We start from the raw sequence: 16,872 nt of genomic DNA, 5'->3' as shown, positions 1-16,872 counted from the left end.
ATCCCATATCAATTCATGTGCTAAAAACTGCATACATATCTCATGATATCAAGGCTGAGCAATCGGGGCACAACAAGGAGTTGAGAGTTTCATTTGTACCGGCGCCATTTTGGGTGAGGTCAGGAAGGTCCAAGTATAGTCAAAATGTCTCCACCAACTCGTGGTTGGACCGGGACCTGTTTCGGCAGTCCAAAAGTTTTCGTTGAAGGGTAGCAGAGGGGACTGGCGACATGAACCATCAGTGAAAGTGGGGTGGGAGGAAACAATCTCTCCTACCGGGTCATACTGGTGTCCCACCGGAACTGATCAAGTTGGTAGTCTTGCAGGATTTTGATCATTTCAAGACTGAGGCCGGCGCCGGCATGAGCGCGCCGACGTCCCTTGGCTACGTCGTGGTCGTTCCGTGGGTGATGATGGCAGTCATTTCTCATTGGGGGCCCCCGTGGCTCTTATAGAATCTTCAAGTTGAGGAGAACGTTTCTGGACGCAGGACTCATTTTCTAGCTGAACTGAAAAGCGTTGTTGTTCCGCAAAAGTAAAGGAGACCCCCGCTGGGTGAGCGGAGCATCATTGCCTCGCAATAGTGGACGAGACCTTTTGTCGGGTGAGTGCAGCGCCGCTGCATCGCAAGAGTGGAGGAACCCTTTTGTTGGGTGAGTGGAGCGTTGGGGGTGCAGCTGAGGGGCCCCCACCTGGGGGGGGTGGGAGAGGCTCGTTCACGCCGCCTCTCCCTCCCAGCGCACCCCACGCCGACACCTGGCGTTGATATCCGTGATGTCCGGACTAGGCGATAAGAGGGGCAGGGGGGTGGGGGGGGTCGGAGGCAGAGGCAGAGGCAAGACATCCCCCCCTCCCGTGGCCTGCAGGGCGCTGCTTTAGGACCAGACGGGGAGCTCATATCTAGCCGGGGCCAGACCATGAGATACGAGGGGAGGGTCGGTGGCATGTGCAAGACATTCCTCTCCAGTGTTGTCGCAGCTAGAGTTCCCGTGGGCCTCGGCTCCTCTCCTGGTGCACCTTACGCGACGACCCTTTTGATGGGTGAGTGGAGCGTTGGGGGTGCAGCTGAGGGGCCCCCACCTGGGGGGGTGGGAGAGGCTCGTTCGCGCCGCCTCTCCCTCCCAGCGCACCCCACGCCGACACCTGGCATTGATATCCGTGATGTCCGTACCAGGCGATAAGAAGGGGGGGGGGGGTCGGAGGCAGAGGCAAGACATCCCCCCCCCCCGTGGCCTGCAAGGCGGAAGAAGAAGGGAATCGGGAGACCAGTACATTTCGGCCCATCAACGCCACGGCTGATGGCGGTTAGCTGGGCCCCCCCTGCACGTGTCGAGGCCTCATCTTCCGGATGGGCGTAACCGTGGCCCTGTTGCACTTCGGGAGTTTCCGGAATGGGGGTAGGTATCTGCTGATTTGTATCTATTTCATGTTACCATTAATGGGCGTGGCGGGCGGTGGGACAGACATGCTTGGAGCAGTGGGGGGGTGGCGGAGCCTAGCTACCTCGTGGCTGCCGTAACGTCAAGCTTGGCTTTTTTCACTACTTTCATGTTTCTTATTTCTAGCGAAGTCAAAAACTCATCAGTGGCCTACTGATTTTGTTCGATTTCTTTCCCTTCCTTTTCAAGTGTGTTTCATGCTAAAGTTTCTGTTTAACAGGATACAGTGATTACTTCGTTTTTTACATATGTCTTCTTTATTAGGGGTACTCTCCGGTTGAGCCAGATGATGTACCTCTAATAAATGGTCCGGGTGGAACTAGTTTCTCAATCAGTGGGGAGTAGATGGGTATGACAGATTACAACGGGGGACAAAGGTCCGCATTACCCACCCTTCACTACTTGCAAAGACTAGACAGAATATTTCTATTCCACGTTATTTACAAACAGAGAATACCTCGAGAGAACTATTCCTTGAACAATAAATGTCCAGCCAATCAATCAATCAGTGGGGAGAAAAACAGGCATGACGGATTACAACGGGGGACAAAAGTCCGCATTACCTATCCTTCACTATCTGCAAAGGGAGACAGAATATTCCTATTCTTCTCTGTTTGTAGACAGGGAATATCTCAAAGAGCAATAATCAATAAAAAATTAACAACTTTAAGGTAAATACTCACAATATGACTACTCAACGAAGTTAAAAAGTAACGGATATAGGCACTTGAGAGGTTTTCGGTGGCAGATAATCTACAATATACACTTGTACATATGAGTCTGATACAGGGCGGATCTCTGTATAACTATGGATAATTAGATATTAGGATGGCATACAAAGCTCCCAACCTTCTTACTTCTTCTCTTAAAGGGTTTCAAATTGGGGACAAATATTAGGCTGTGCTCTAGAGGTTGACGGTGTTGCTCCACTGGTACTCGGGCCTTCTCATGAAGCAGAAGGAGCCGCTCTCAATCTCCTTAACTCTTCCCTTGCAAAGTTGACCGGATTCTTAGTCTGCAACTGCTTCAGCATACTTGCAGTTCCACACAAGTCCTTTTTATTGGGGTCTCCTCTTGAAAGCAGTCTTGCATATGCGGCAAGTAACTTTTCTTGCATTCACCTTTTTTAAGACTTGTGAAAATAAATACGGTGTTACTATGCATTGTGTCAAATGCTTTATTAAAAATATGCAGAAAATGTTCCCTTTATTTGTTGTTGAGGTCTTTACAAGAGAATTTGAAAGGAGAAAGTAGGAGATGAATAACACATGTAGGACGTTATATCTCAAACTGCAAAAATTGATAAAGAGGGTGGATCAAAGTCTGCATGTACAATGCCAGTGGAAGCGTTTCAGGCACACTGCGAAGATTTAAAAAAATATAAATATTGTCAAGTTTTACTTTGACTTGTGATGTTTGATCTCATTTAGTCACTTCAATCTAAATTTAAACACTAATTTTCTTTTTGTTTTGCAGATTAACTACAATACTTATTTTGGACTCCATATTATATGTTGTTTATTATATTGTTTTGTTACTTATAGTTCTAGTTATTTATTGTAGTGTTATATTTTAGTTATAGTTCCAGTTATTGTTTTAATAAAAGTTAATTAAAAAAGTACATACGTCTGTTTTTTTGTGGGGGTAGCAGTCATCAATAGAAATGATATTTATAATTTGAAGTATAATGCTGAAGCTCACTCATTAGCAACATATTGTGGTGAAATTTTAACCTATGTGCTGACGTAAGTGTTCCATAAACTACTACTATGGTAACAGGCAAAATACTGTTTGGGGGTAGGGTATAATACGCAGGAATGTTGTAAATATAAATGGGCAAGGGCTGTTTGGTTTTCCACTGTTGCAACATAAAGTGATCGATAAAAATCCGATAATCAGGCCTATCAGCGACTAAGACAGCAGGTCGAGTCTCTTTTGCTCAACGGCTCCCTCATGGGACGAAGAAACGCCCTTTTTCACGAAATAGGAATATTTTACTTGCAGGACAGTTGTTAATTTCCCGTGAAAATACATTAGCCTGGAACATTGTTAGTGATAAACTGTAAATGCATCTGGGTCCTTTGCTTAAAAAAAATATATATTTGTGAATTAGAATAAGAATATATGTTACAGCTATAGATATTTGCTATTAAAAAACCATTGAAATTCACTGAAAAAACCATAGGTTTTAGGCCATATATAGTTAGGGATTAGCATTTACAAAACCTTAATTTACTCGCACAAAACCACTGAAATTCGCATATATAGTTAGATGCAATAACTATATATCGCGCACCCGCAATCCACTGCTGATGATGTCACATATTACATCATTCATGACATGGTCAGTGACATCACTGATGACATCATCCAGTGACTGTATGTTTCTGTAAAGTTAAAATATGTCTTACATATTGAAGAATGAGTGGATGTATAAGTGTCTGGAAGAAGGATTTAGTAGGTGCATGACTGACTGTATGAGAGAGTGATTAAATGTGTCTCACTGAGTGCATGGGTTAGTGACTAAACTGTCTTAATTTGTGCATCATTATATCTGTTGTTCTATGAACTGCTGCATGTGTTGATCAGTAGCTATATGAGTAACTATATGGGTTATTGATTGGTTGCCCAAGTATTTGTATGGGAGAGTGAGTGTGTGTCTGGGGGTGGCTGGGAGGTGTGTGACTCTGTGCATACATGTGTGAACAGTTGATTTACTAGATCTATGGGTTCAAAACTGCATGTGGAAACAGCTGTATGGGCGGTTGACTGTGTACGAGTGTATTGGTGAGTGAATGGATATCTCAGTGCTACATGTCAAAGTAAGTACATATATAAAACACAGTACATGTGAGAGTTCACATATATAAACTACTGTGTATAAGAGCCAGTGAATGTGTGAGTGGCTGAATGGATCATTGAAAACTTGTATCAGGAATTGTATAAGAGAGTAAATATGTGTTAGTATATGTTTGAATAAGTAAGGTGTGTATAACTGTATAGTTGAGGAAATGGAGGTGTGATTGATTCAGTGCATGACTGACTAGGTGTGTGAGTAACTCCATGGATGAGTGACAGTCTGTGAGTGTCTGTTTACACTGATTGTATCTAAGGTTATATTAGAATCTGAAGAGGTTCATCGTATTATCACATGAATGATATCATCAGTGATGTGATCAGTAATGTCAAATGAGATGTTATCAGTGATTTCATCAGTGATGTCATTTGAGATGTCATCAGTGATGTCATTTGAGATGTCATCAGTGATGTCACTGACCATGTCATGAATGATGTAATATGTGACATCATCAGCAGTGGATTGCGGGTGCGCGATATATAGTTATTGCATCTAACTATATATGCGAATTTCAATGGTTTTGTGCGAGTAAATTAAGGTTTTGTAAATGCTAATCCCTAACTATATATGGCCTAAAACCTATGGTTTTTTCAGTGAATATAATATATATATATATATATATATAAATAGATATCACAAAGTAGAAACAAACACAAGTGATACAAAATATGCAATACAGGAAGGCGGGATAGTAAGGAAAGCTCACCGTCTCATTGAAAAAGGTTCCTCAAGACTGCTTGACCCACTGCTGCATCCTCTCTCACAGAGGAATCCAAGCAGTAGTGCCGACTAAAGGTGTGGATACTGCTCCACGTCGCCGCTCTACAGATGTCCTTGATTGGGACTCCTTAGAATAGAGCCACAGATGAAGCCATCGATCTTGTAGAATGAGCACGAACTGTTCGTTCAAGTGGCTTGCCTGCCTCTCGATGGCAAAACTGGATTGCATTCGATATCCAGCACGAAATACAGGGTTTTGAAATTGGACATCCTTTCCGCGGAGCACTGTAAGAGAAATAGCTGGGAAGATTTCCTGAATTGCTTTGTCCGCTCCAAGTAAAATTTTAGACATCTATGAACGTCTAAAGAATGTAACACCCTCTCTGCTGGCGTAGAGGGCCGTGGGAAGAAGGACTTTAAGATCACAGGCTCATTCAGATGGAACTCTGATGGGACTTTTGGAATAAATTTCGGATTTGTCAGCAGGATGAGAACATCATTTTTGAATTGCAGAAAAGTTTCTACAATCGTGAATGCCTGAAGCTCACTAACTCTTCTAGCCGATGTCAAAGCTAAGAGAAGAGCAAGTTTCTATAAAACAAACTTCATATCCGCCCTGTGAATAGGATCAAACGTAGCTTTCATCAGGTGTGATGGAACCAAATTAAGGTGCCAGGCCGGTGGTGGAGGCCGGACTGGAGGAAAAACTCTGAACAAGCCCTTCAGAAATTGTTTAACAATTCTTGCAGACCCACTTACATAACCCCAGTTGCCTTGCGCCGCATTGCTGCAGATAAATCGGATGCCTGCCCTAGATGTGGTACAGTTAGAGCCGGATTTCTCCATTTGGCCTGGGAGTGTCCGCTGGTCGGAGACTTCTGGAAGGCAGTGGTAGTCCACATCAGGAAGGTCACGGGCCTACCTATTGCCCTGACCCCACTGCACTGCTTGTTGGCCCTAGTACCTAAGCCTAGGAAGAGGAACCTCTCATATAAAATGTTGCAACTGCTCTTGGTGTTGGCTAGGAGACGGGTGGCTATCACCTGGATAGGACAGAGGGCACCAGACATGTCATTCTGGCTCCGGGACGTGGGGGAATGGACATTGGCTGAGGAGACTCACATGCAGCATACACGTAAGGATGAGCGGCTGCAGGAGGACTTACTCGCATGGAGAATGATGTGCACTGTGGGGTCAGTTAGCAGCGATTCCGATGCAACTAGTGCTGACTTGTTCTCCCCTGTGGAGTCGGGACCCGAGGATGGGGAGGCGGGGGGTGGAGAGGGAGGGTTGGTGTTGGAGTAATGCCCTGATGTCTACGCACGAGATTCCTTATTGTCGCTTTGTATGATTGCTCTGCATCCCAAGAACCTGACTCTTGTCTCTAATGTTATATCTGCACCTACTGGAGCTGTACTGGAACTATGGAATGTGTACAACTGTATTTTCTTTCTCCCAATGCCAATTTTGGGGGGGGGTTGTGTTGTTCATTTTGATGAAAAAATCAAAATAAAGTTTAAAAAAAAAAACAATTCTTGCAGACCAAAGGGAAGGACCTGATGACGTGCGTCTAAATCTGGAAATGCCCGCCAGATGAACCTTCACGGAAGAATGAGCCAAACCAGACTTGGCCAGAGACAGGGTGGAAGGCAAAATTTGGTGCGGTGCCGAAGTGTAAGGGTGTATATCTTGTCTCCGACACCAAAGGCAGAACCTTTTCCACTTTGCCCGATAAGTCTTATTTGTACTTGATGCACGGGCCTGAGCCAGAATGTCTCTACATTCCCCTGGGAGATTTAAATTCTGAAACTCTCTGTATTCAGGAGCCACGCTGTCAATTGGAGTGAGTTCAGATCCGGATGTAGTACTTGTCCGTGAGCCATGGTCAATAGCGACTGAACAGGCCGCAGGAGAATCGGGTTGTCTTGGGAGAGAAGAAGTTCTGTGTACCAGAATTGCCGGGGCCACGCCGGTGCAATCAAAATCATCCTGCACGGTTCCGCTTTGAGTTTTCTGATCAGTCTCGGGATTAGTGGAATTGGTGGAAAGGCGTAAAATGCGTCGTACCAAGCTATCAAAAGTGCATTCCCCAAGGACTCTTGATGGTGATCCCTGCTTGCGTAGCACTGGCATTTGGCGTTCTGCGGTGTCGCAAAAAGATCGATGGTTGGGGTCCCCCAACGTGAAAATATTTCCTTGAGAATGGTCTGATCCAATTCCCACTCGAGGCTGATTGACCTCTGGCGACTTAGAGCATCCGCTGTGGAATTGAGTCCCCCCGCGAGATGTTCCGCTGATAGAATGATCTTGTGTTGGATCACTCAGTTCCAAATTTTCTGAGCTTCCTTCGAAAGGGTACAGGATCTTGTCCCGCCCTGCTTGTTTATGTAGTGCATGGCCGTGGTGTTGCCCGTACGAACCAGCACTGTACGGTTCTGGATCCTTGGAAGGAAAGCCTGCAAGGCTAGACGAATAGCCATAAGTTCTAGCAGATTGATGTGGAATCTGCATTGGACCGCGCTCCAATGACCACTGACTTTCAGCTCTTGTAGAACCGCTCCCCAACCCTCCATGGAGGCATCTGTTGTCAGCACCATGGGAGATGGAGGAAGCTGGAATGTCAAACCCACTGAGATGTTTTCTTTTACCAACCACCAGCTGCTTGCTTTCTTCATCACTGGCGTTACCACGATTTTGTCGTCGAAGGAGCCCGCCGCCTGACGCCATTGCATGTCTAGTTGCTCCTGCAGTGGACGCATCCGAAGCCTGCAGTGCAGAATCAATGGTATGAAGGATAATATCGATCCGAGAAGGGATTTGTACCGACGGACCGACAGAGACTTCCTTGTTTGCAGGAGGAGAGCTGACAGTATAAGCTTGCTTTGGCGTTCTTCTGACGGAAAAGCCTTGCAACAATCTGTATCCAGGATTGCACTCAAAAACTTTGTCCTTTTGGATGGCCGCAGGATTGATATCTCCCTGTTGAGCCGAAGACCAAGCTGCTTGAAAAATTGACTGCAGCTTGTGACCGCTTTGGAAGCTTCTTGGAACGAAGGAGCCTTTACTAGTCAATCGTCCAGGTATGGGAAGACTTCTAAAGACTGCCTCCTTAGAAAAGCTGCCACAGGAGCTAGTACCTTTGTAAAGATTCTTGGTGCGGACCGGAGACCAAAGGGCAGCACCTTGAACTGAAAGTGGCTCTTGCCTACTGTAAATTGAAGATATTGCCTGTGAGCTGGGTGGATAGGCACATGGAAATATGCATCCTCTAAATCCAGAGTTGCCATGTAGTCCCCCGTATTGAGCAGACGTAGAGTGTCTTGAAGGGTGACCATCCTGAATGACAACTTTAGGAGATAGGTGTTGAGCTCTCGAAGATCTAGTATCAGACGCCACTTCTCCTTTGTCTTGTGAACCAGGATGAACCTGGAATAAAACCCTTTCCCCTTTTGGGAGTGAGGTACAGGCTCTATTGCCCCCTTGATGACGAGTTGGTGGGCTTCGAGATGAAGAAGACCAAGATGTTTGGGTGTGGTGGCATCTGGAGCTCTTGTTGGAGGAAGATGTTGGAACTCTAAAGTGTGTCCTTCCTTGATATTTAGAACCCACTGGTCTGATGATATGACCTTCCAGCTGCATAGACAATGGGCAATCCTGCCCCCCACTGGTGTTAACGAAGGGACAGGAACAGTAGAAAGAGCCACCGGGCCGCTATTGACGTTAGAGTTGTCTCTGCCCTGTCGCCCCTGACGCCATCTCGACGGCTGGTGAGAGAAAGACGCCGATTGACCTTGCCGCAGTGAATATTGGGGCTTGTAAGATTGAGTAGGTTGTGAATAGGAAGAGTAGCGCTGTTGGTTGCCGCCTCTGTACGATGAGAAGCCTCTCCCTCTTGCACCCTTAAAAGGGACTTTGCGATAGGTCAAAGTTCCTAAGGACTTGGCCGTGTCCGTATCCTTTTTTATGCCTTGCAAGGTATCATCCACGTGCTTCCCAAACAACAGTTCCCCATCATAAGGTAAGTCCAAAATGTTGTTTTGTACTTCCTGGCGAAACCATGTTGCTCGCAGCCAGCCCTGGCGTCGCAAAACCGCTGAGCCTGCCAGCGCACGGAAGGCCGTTGTCGCTATATCCATAGCGCAGTCTATTATCTCTGAAGAGGCACGCTCACCTTCCATCAAGATCTTTTTGACCTCATTCTTCGACCCATCTGGAAGTTCTTCTACAAATGGAGACAGGTCACACCACATGTGGCGATCATAGCTCCCCAGGATAGCCAGAGCATTTGCCGCTCGAACGAGGAGGTTGGCCATTGTAGAGAACCTCTTCCCCACATTATCCAGACGCCTCCCTTCCTTATCCGGTGGTGTTGTCAGCGGCGTTGATGGGTTCTTTGATTAATTCTGCATGGCTTTGATACCCTCTGACCAAACATGTTCTATGATGGGGATAGAACGAACCAACTTCCTGTATGGCTCTTTGAAGTCGTATAAAAACAGTTAGTTTGAACCGTTGAAATGGGCAGACCAACCCTCTTTAGCCGCTCTTTCCATGAGATTATGAAAACCTCCAATGTCTGCTGGAGGAGAAGTTGTGGTATCCGGCACTTGGACATCTGGATCCTGAAGACCATCAACATTCCAGTCTCTATCTGGATCCTGGTCAGGGTCAACCTGCTGCTCTTCATTGGATGAGACATCATCCTGGATATGAACCACCTCTAGAGGAGTTTCCCTGGGCTCTGGTTCGCGTACCCTTGAAGGCAACGGTGTTTCCGCTACTGCCTGCGGTGCCGGAATAGAGGGTGAAGGAGGACGTACTTGATGTCCCTCCGGCTGAGATGGGAACCTCCTCCTATATTCTCGTAACATTAATTGTAAGTCCGAGATGAGAGAGGACGGCATCGCCACCATGTCCTGGTGTGGCCCTTGTTGAGAACTCTCTGGGTGAACACACACACTTGAGGCCTCTCTTCATAAGTGTTCTGCTGCATATAGTGGTGCTCTTCCACCTCGCCTTCGTCAGAACTGGACCCCTGGCATTTGACCTGCAGGTCTGATGGGCTATAAGCCGGCCCGTAAGGACCTTCATCCTCCTCTACAGAGTTGTCGTCCAAAAGCAATGATGGAGGTAAAGATGTGACACGCCGTGGAGACGTCATTTCCCGAGTAATATGCCTCTTTTTGAGAGAGATACAGAGGACTGGAGTCGTCGACGACGTCGTTGACGGAGTCGTCGTCGATGGTAGAAGTCTCGTCGACGATGTCGTAGACTGAGTCGTCAACGAAGAGACTGCGCTCGTCGTCGAAGATTGGTTCGTCGACGGTGAAATGACTCGTCGATGTCGTCGACGAGCTCGTCGTCATGATCATGGCACCTGTCGTCGTCGTCAACGTCGTTCTGGTCGTCGTCATTGCCGTCGACACTAGCCTCGTCGTCATCGTCGACGTGGATGATGTAAGCTTCGTCGACGATGAACAAGAAGCAGGCACTTTAAACGTCGACGACGGTTTAGATGCCGTCGACGTAACCATCGTCGACGAGCCCGTCGACTAGGTTATTTTCAGAGACAAGTCTTTCCTGACAGGAATCGTCGACGTACCTGTAGTTTTCACCGTCGACGGACGCTGTTTTTTGTCCAAAGCAGTGTCCTGAGGAGCAGTAGAAGGTTTTTTGCCATTCTTTCCTTTTTCAGAAGGCGGAGAAGACCCAGAGACTACCTTCTTAGCTTTCTTTGCTGCCTGTGACTCCTCAAGCTGTCCCTGCCTCTCCTTTTCACCGCGGTGAGGAGATTTTAGGGAAGCAGGCCTATCAGACCTATCAGAGGTCCCGAGCAAGGCCTTAACAGGGGGCTCAGTAGACGTAGGGGTAAGACCTACCCCTCTTCTTTGATTTTCTCGAGGACGCAGTTGAAGAAGAGCCCTCACTGTCAGAAGACAAACCCCCCTCTCGAGTCTTCATTTTTTGTAACTAGGTCAGAAGACGGCCTTCTCTGTCCCTCAAGGTTTTAGTGGAGAAGGTCCTGCAAATCTTGCACTCTGTGGCCTTGTGGTCCTCTGTGGCCTTGTGGTCCGGGTACAGACCATATACAATCTTGATGTTTGTCCTCCACAAACAGCCTCTTCTTCGAACAGGTAGCACAAGCTCTAAACAGAGCCTTCTTTTCTTTGTCAGACCTAGTGAAAAAATGAAGTAAAGTTGAGATAAAGTGAAGAAAATTGAGCAGAGCTCAATTGAGACTCTACTCCCTAGCACAACGTGCAGTAGAAAATCTGAGGCTCTGAGGCTCTCTCAGGAAGGTTCTATGTGGTGAGGCTGCTCTGATTGGTTATTGCAAGAATTCGGTCTCTTTTACAAAAAGAGGTGGATAAGCTACAAAATGAGATGAGGCCTAGGTCTTTTTTTCACTTTTGTGCTTACTACTATGGTATTTTTTATTTACCGAGGCTCCCATTCCGACGACGGGGAATGATACAAAGCATGGGAATCTAGGAAAGTTCCAATACTGGGGCAAATATCTTTCTAATCTCTTGCAGGACGTCCCATATTATATACGCTTGAGTCTCATCTCATATTATTTGCTGCCTGTTTGTTCATCAGTATTATTCATGCATTTAAATGTTGCATTTACCAAGTGTGTTATTACTGCTTGCATATATAAACATATATATATCTCTAAATATATTTTAATGTTGTTATTTTGGCATCTGGGAAAGCCTTTCTGTTAGATGGCATTGTGTAAAATAAAACCCCAAGCCTTATTCTAAAAAGAGTCTTTGCATTTTGTAAAATAAAACCCTTTTGTAAAGGTATCTGCTGTGTTATTTCTGATGCTTTGCTGTGTTTTGAGCCACTATGTGGGAGATTCTCTATTATCTGAAAGGCGAAGCAAGACACTAATGTCACCATAGCAATTGTATGGTTAGTGGTAACACTGTCAGCATTTGTGACTGGGTAAGTTCTCCTAATCAAGTGATGCTCTGGGGAAACCAGTATATCTCTCACCATAGTGACACTGGCACCTGTATCCCTCAGAGCTTCTATCCTAGTTCCAGTAATCCAAGGGTATTGCAAATATTTCTTTGAGTTGGGAGGCCACACAGCTACAGCAGCAAACCCCCTGAACTCCTGGTCAGAGACCTGCTCTCCCCCCCGCAGCTCTCGTATCAAGTGCCACCGCTCCGGCACCTTGCTCTGGGTGCTGCTGCCCAGGTAGTTGTGGAGGCCCTCCTCCACTCGCAGGCTCCAGCCTGCGCCTCATCTCTATCTGTCTTTGTGCCACTTTGCTCTTTTCTCCCCTGTGCCCGTGTCTGTCTTTGTGCCACTTTGCCATTTTTGTGTTTTCTCGGTCTCTTTTTCGCCTGTGTCTGCCTTGTGCTTTTTCTGTTCTTCTGTCTCTCTTGTGCCCGTTTCTGCCCCTGTGCCCTTCCCGCCGCTGCTGCCCCGCGCCCCCGGCCGCTTCCCGCCTCCCAGCTGCGCTTCCCTCCTCCCTCCCCTACTTAATGGCGGCCGCTGCGCGGCCTTGCAGCGGACGCATCAAAGGCGTGCCAAAGGCAAGCCTGTCTGTGCTGTTTGCGGCCAGCGCCAGGAACTCTGGATCTACGACTTTACACCGCTACAACTCAGTCGACCCTGGAAGAAACAACTACTGCCACAGATCAACGCCGAACACCACCCACAGCTAGATCTCCTGCCGACACTGCCGACAATCCTTCAGCATCACAGCTCCCCCCCCCACGTCTGCTGAACCTACGACGGAAGCCAGCACCACCGAAGCCCTGACGTGCATCCTCCTCAACGTGCGCTCCCTTCACAGGCACGCCACAGAGATCTGGGACCTGCTCGACACCCTCTCACCAGACATTGCCTTCTTCACGGAAACATGGACCAACGCCACCTCCGCCCCTGACATCGCCACTGCCATCCCGGACGGATACAGGATCCAAAGAAAGGAACGCCCCCACCGCCCGGGTGGAGAAATCGCCATCGCACGCAAGAGCTCCCTCCGACTCTCCACCTCCAGCACGAGCGACCGCCTCTCTATCAAAGAGTACCTCCACTTCCAGATCCAAACCAGCCCCTGAACCATGCATCAGGGGAACCCTATCTACAGACGCCCCGGACGTCGTGCATCTTCAGCCACCACCATTGCTGACCTCGTTGCAACCCATGCCATCGCCTCCACGGACATCATTCTTATCGGAGACCTGAACTTCCACCTCGACAACCGCAGCAACCCTGAGTCCACCACCCTCCTTGACAACCTCGGACTGAAGCATCTTGTCACCAACCCACCCACGGAGCCGGGCACATCCTCGACCCCATCTTCGCAGGAGGGACGAACATCCACTTCAGCCACACCACACAGCCCCTCTGGACAGACCACCACTGTATACACTTCACCTTCAACACCACCACCACACTCAAACCCACCCAGCGTCCACCACGAAGAAACTGGAGCAAGATCACAGTGGAACACCTCAACACCGCCCTCCGCCACAACCCCCCCTTTGCCACAACCGATGCAAACTCCACAGCAGAAGAACTTCACCACTGGATCTCTAGCTGCGCTGACAAGCTCGCACCCCTCCGCCACACCGCCGAACGCCCCCTAAAGGCCGCCTGGTTCACCACTGACCTTCAAGAAGCCAGGCGCACCTGCAGATGCCTCGAGAAACTCTGGCGGAACAGGAAAACCACCAAAGACAAGAACAACTACAGGAACGCAATGAATGAATACACCAGCGCATAGGAGCCACCAATGGGAACCTTTATCAAGAACAAAATTCACACCAACGCAAGTAACGCAAAAGAACTCTTCAACGTCATACAGCAGTGCACCAAAACCCACAGCGAAGCCACGGACGTCACACCATTCCAGGACCTCTACTCAGCTACTACTTCCCCCTAAAAATCAAGGCCCTCTATGACAACTTCAGCTAACAGACTCCGACACTATCCCCCTCTCCACCACCGACAACCAGCCGACCATCACCACCTGGAAACCTGCCACCACTGAAGACACCACCACGACCATGAAGAACACCCACTCAGGAGCCCCCAAGGACCTCTGCCCACCGCACATCTACCACAGAGCCGCTGCCGCCATAGCCCCCGAACTAGGCCGAACCATCAACACCTCCCTCGAATCCGTCATTTTCCCCGACGACTGAAAGAGAGCAGAGGTCATGCCCCTCCTCAAGAAACTCTCGGCTGACCTGACGGACCTGAAAAACTACAGACTCCCTCCTCACCTTTACAGCAAAAGTCACAGAGAGATTCATCAACGCCCAGCTGGCCACCTTAAATCGAAGAGAACACCATCATCGACTCCTCCCAGTCCGGTTTTCGCAGCAACCACAGCACCAAGAACGCCTCCTGACCGCCACCGATGACATCCGCATACTTCTAGACCAGGGCCACACTGCAGCCCTCATCCTACTAGACCTCTCTGCAGCCTTCGACGGCGTCTCACATCACACTCTCACAGGCAGACTCCATGACGCCGGTATACGAGGAACTTCCCTTGACTGGATCAGCTCCTTTCTCTTCGGCAAAACCCAAGGGATAAGACTTCCTCCCTCACTCTCCGAACCTACAGAGATCAACTGTGGAGTACCCCAAGGATCCTCCCTCAGCCCCACGCTCTTCAATATCTACATGGCCCCTTTCGCTGCCATCGTCAGGCAACATGGACTCAGCATAGTTTCTTACGCCGACACCCAGCTCATCCTCTCCCTCACGAAGAATCCCGAAGACACCAGACTCAGGTTCCAAGAAGGAATGAAAGATGTGGTAGTGCCCTGACAACATTGCCGCAATCTGGAAAGCTGTGGAAAGCTGTGAACTGCGACTGCGCCGAGATAAACTGTGCGGGGAGCAATCAGCCAGTCAGCCTGCACCACCCTGCCCAGCAGAAAGCCATCGGAGGTGAATTCTGAGCCGAGCCGAGCACCAGTGCCGCGGTTTCGTGGCTTCCAGCGGAGTATTGCTGGATCTGGACTCGGCGACGTGACGTGGCTGTTGCTGTGCCTGCCCCTGTTTCGGCAGAAGCCCTGCCTAGGATCCGGTCCGCGGTGAGTGTGGTGGGTGCGGTCGGGAGCCTATGGTGAGACGGGCGCGCAGGCGCTGGCTACTGGGAAACGCCGCCGCTAATCAGCTGAAATCTGAGCCGACCTGTACACAGTTACCGTGGTTTTCACGGCTTCCAGCGGAGCATTGCTGGATTTGGACTCTGCGACGTTACGAGAGTGAGGCGTGTGCAGCTGGGAGCCCATGGTGAGACGGGCAGTGCAGGTTACTGGGAACGCGGCCGCTAACACTAATGCCAGGAGCTTGACTTGTAACACTGCAGCCTTAGCTGGGTAGCTGCCGCGGTGAGTAAATTTAGAAAATAAAGGCCAACAACTTTTTACTTGCCTCGACTGAAATTGACTGCAACTGACTTAACATTTTTGGAAGTCTTGATCCGGATAAGACTATCCATTTCAGTTGGATACTTAGATAATCAGAAAGGCAATAACATATCACTGGACTGGTGGCATCTAAGTCTGATCGAAACTTAAGGTGGTCAGGTGGTCAAGGCAGCAAGCAAGCTGCTGGAGCTGCCAAGAATCCGAACGCGGCGGGAGCCGCCATTGCCTGGTCCCCCGGAGCGGTCGTTGCCACAGCGATCGCGGCAGGAGCTGAAAACCAAATGCGGCAGGAGCCGCTTACATAATTCATCAAAGCGACCGTTGCCGCCTGTGGAATGCCAGTGGAGCCGCTGAAACCCACTGAAAAGCAAACACGGCAGGAGCCGCTTGCATTAAACATCATTAGCGGCCGCTTGCGGAACAAACGCGGCAGGAGCCGGAGCCGCTGAAAATCAAACGTGGCAGGAGCCGCTGTAAAACCAAACGCGGCAGGAGCCGCCTAAATAAAACACCAAAGCGGCAGGAGCCGGTTACACCATACATCAAAGAGGCTGTCGCTTTTGGGACTTTCTCATGTTTCGGGTCTGCGAGCAAGTGAGGCCGTGATCCAGTCCGGATCTTACACGCAGCAGAGCAGCAGGGTGAGAGGCTCACGGCAGAGAGGAGCAAAGTGAGCGCTGAGCAAGGCTGACGGCGGACAGCGGACGGCTGCTACTGAGAGCGGTAAGGTGGACAGGAGCCGGCGTCAGTGGAGGCGTGGGAGGAACCGGAGCTAGATAACCACCGGGGGCCGGCTTGCACTGCAGGCTGTACCCCCTGCACCCCTAGCCGGCTGCCCGCTCGCCCGTCCGCCCTTTGTCCGCCCATTGTCTGCTGCAGCTACTGCCAAACCTCGGCTCCAGTCTATGCCAGTTTCTGCCCAAGTCACCTTCAAACAGGACAGGAGAAGCCGGGAGCCGGCAGAAGCCGCATGAGAAGCGGTAGTAGAGGCAGCAGAGGCGGTAGCCGGGGCAGAGGCAGTAGAGGCGCCATAGTGCGAATCATAGGCACCGGGACCCGCATCCCTTTTGCTCCTGCTTCTTAATCTACAAACCAGACTCGCAGTAAGGAGCAACATAAGCACCAGAAAATTGAAAGGCCTGCCCACGGCCACCAGCAAGTGGCAGGACCCGCATTTATCAATCAAGAGACAACAAACAAAAAAATAAACACAAAAAAAAATCCCCCATTCAACTTTTACGGCCAGACTCTCAAGCAGGACTAAAAGGAACATAAGGACCCCACTCTGGAAATTAGATCAGGGAAAATGCGTCAACCTGTGGAAAGCAAAAAAACTCCCCAAAAAAATGTAAGCCAACCGCGGAAGCTAAATCGTTGTTGGAAACAGGGATCCCGTCAAATTCTAGGGAGAGGTTGGTTTCAGCACCAACCCCCGAACCAA

At 49.1% G+C, this 16,872-nt stretch overlaps 1 protein-coding gene across 6 annotated transcripts in view; it reads right to left on the bottom strand.

The window, feature by feature from the left end:
- OSGEP (O-sialoglycoprotein endopeptidase) overlaps positions 1-16,872 on the bottom strand; it is a 1,118,717-nt gene that overhangs the window by 805,049 nt on the left and 296,796 nt on the right. The gene's annotated exons all lie outside the window — the stretch shown is intronic.

The sequence above is a fragment of the Lissotriton vulgaris genome, chromosome 6, assembly GCF_964263255.1.
Source record: "Lissotriton vulgaris chromosome 6, aLisVul1.2, whole genome shotgun sequence".
Lineage (NCBI taxonomy): Eukaryota > Metazoa > Chordata > Amphibia > Caudata > Salamandridae > Lissotriton > Lissotriton vulgaris.
This window is presented reverse-complemented; position numbering and strand designations above follow the sequence as displayed.